This window comes from Coenobita brevimanus, chromosome 103 (genome assembly GCF_032717465.1).
Source record: "Coenobita brevimanus isolate Jiangsu-jjx chromosome 103, ASM3271746v2, whole genome shotgun sequence".
Lineage (NCBI taxonomy): Eukaryota > Metazoa > Arthropoda > Malacostraca > Decapoda > Coenobitidae > Coenobita > Coenobita brevimanus.
The window spans coordinates 4,720,672-4,723,253 of record NC_137056.1 but is presented as its reverse complement, the minus strand read 5'-3'; positions in this window follow the sequence as shown (position 1 = coordinate 4,723,253).

The following is a 2,582-nucleotide window of genomic DNA, read 5'->3' as shown; positions in this document are numbered from 1 at the left end:
TGGAGCACTCAGTGGGGCGCATCTCTCCGACAAGTGCAACGTAATTTCCAAACCACTCTTCATAATGGGTTAGGTTTTCTCATCATTAATCAGGGTTTCGCAAAAAGTGTTTTCCGGATCCAGAATCTGTAATGCGATCCGGGTCGGTCCTAAAAGTTAATCGATTGTTCTCTGGGACATGGGCTATCTACCCACCAAATTTGGTCCTTTTCTCTCTTTTAGTTTTAGAGTAGCCCTGCTAACAGACAAACAAACTAACAAACAAACAAACTACAGGGGCACTCAGTGGAGCACATCTCTCCGACAGAGGCAACGTAATTCCTGATCCAGTTTCTGTAAACCGATCCGGATCGGTCCCCAAAATTAATCGAGTGTTTCCTTGGACATGAGATATCTACCCACGAAATTTGGTCCAAATGTCTCCCTTAGTTTTTGAGTAATCCTGCTACCAGACAAACAAACTGACAAGCAAACAAACAAACAGGGGTGAAAACATACTCTCCTTGTTGGAGAGAACAAACAGGAGTGAAAACATACTCTCCTTGTCGGAGAGAAAAAAAACATGTCATGGAACTGAAGGGGCTGGGGACGGATAAGCCTTACTCTGTTTACCTTATCCTGGTACAGATTTTCGTCATTTTTGTCACCTATTTCACGGAGATCAGTGGGGGGAGGGGGAGACAGTGAGATGGCTTAGTCTACATCTCTCCACAGCAACTCTTCGTGACAAGCCTCATATTTTAGTGTTAACCTATTTTTACAACTCAGCATTCAAGATGGAGAGATGGTAATTTTAGGTCAGGTTAGATTAAAATCAGTGTAGTGAAAGATGGGGTAAAATATTGTTTTTTTACCCACTGAGGGAAGAGATTTCTATGTAGAGTTAATTTAATACAAGAAGGTAATGAAAAAACATGCCTTACTTATTCCCTTCAGTATTTTTTTCCCCTAGGTGCTTGGGAACATATGGTAGAGGTAACAGCCAATCACGTTTTATTCCCTTCGCTGGTGTTGGAGAAGGACGCCTGGATGTGGTGGCACCGATATAACTGGAAGGTGGTGCTGCCCACTCATACATACATCCCTCAACTCCCTCCCTATCCCCCCTGAAGAAGGATGGTGCGCTGCAGGGGAGGGGCAAAACTTCACCCTGCAATCTACTGGGTTCACATTCAGATGAGCCTGGGGTTACAACTACTACTACTACTACTACTACTACTATTACTACGAACACTACTACTGCTATCCACTTCTAGGTGTAGGGGCGCGTGGCTAGGCTACTTTAGTCCAGTACATTTAAGAGTAGATGACCAACCTACTCCCCTTAGTGGCAATACATAATAAAAAAAAAGAAAAAAAGTAATAAAAAACTCGTCACTTCATGGGGATCGAACCTGTGGAAGTCCATCACTCCGACTGCGGCGTTCTAAACATTTGATCACCACGCACATCAAAACATGGTACAACTCTCTCTCTCTCTCTCTCTCAGCAAGGCAAGAAAGCAACTCATCCTCCCTAACATCACCGAGAATTTCGTCGTTTTTATTTCCTGTAGCTTAGTGACAATATAAGACAACAGTAGGGCTTTGCATCCTTCCCACAACACTTCCGTGACTAGCACAAGAATGGATCCAGCAATTAAGAGAAAAGGAGGTCCAATATTTTTTACTTCTGTAAACTATCATCACTAGGGTCAAACTGGTACATAGAGGAACAGAAAAACATGCTGTACAAAACAAAATTCTTATCGGGGAAAGTTAGGATAGGTTTGTTTTCCTGGCATCAGGTTAGGCTAGTTTGTCAGTCAGTTAGATTAATTTGTTTAGTTTAGGTTAGGTTAGAGTAAAAAGACAAGGTGGAAGAATGATCATCCTGGGAAATCAAACTTAGAGCTTAGTGCAAAATGATATACCTGTACAGAATGGAAATCTGCGTCCGAATTCAGTCCCGCCCTCCCCTCCCCTGTACATCCGCCATTGCCTGACTCTCCCTTGCCGTGGCTGTGGAGCAATGGCACTGTATTCACTGCCATGACAATGGATGGTACTATGCTCTGTTCACTTTCACTAGGCGTAAAATTACCATTGCTCCGTCTTGGATGCTGAGTCACAACAAGAGATGTTGCTTTTGCTGATTAGCCTAACTCCGGTCTGTCTGATCAAACAGACTCATCAGCCGCAGACATGCAACCTCCCCTGCAGGGCAGTCTCATGCTGTGAAACGATTTTTCCTTGCGGTGGACAGCGCCTAGCTACAGCGAGGCACGGGGAAGAGTGTGGAGGCTTGGTTTCTGGATAGACGCCGTATTTGTCTCTCCATTCAGTTAACAGGGGCACGTCATCCCGTCATGGGTTGCAGTATTCGGTTACCATCCTGCGTTGTAAATGGTTTCCTGGGTAATAGAAAGCCACTATACTCATTTTTTTTTTTTTTTTTTAATCGAGGCGAAGATGTACTTGACAGATTGGTGATTATTGGCTAAATGCAACATTACTTCATAAGCTAGCATTATTAACTGACAACAAATATCTGAGGGGGAAATTTGGGTTAGCAAATATTTTTTGGACATGTTGCATTCAGCC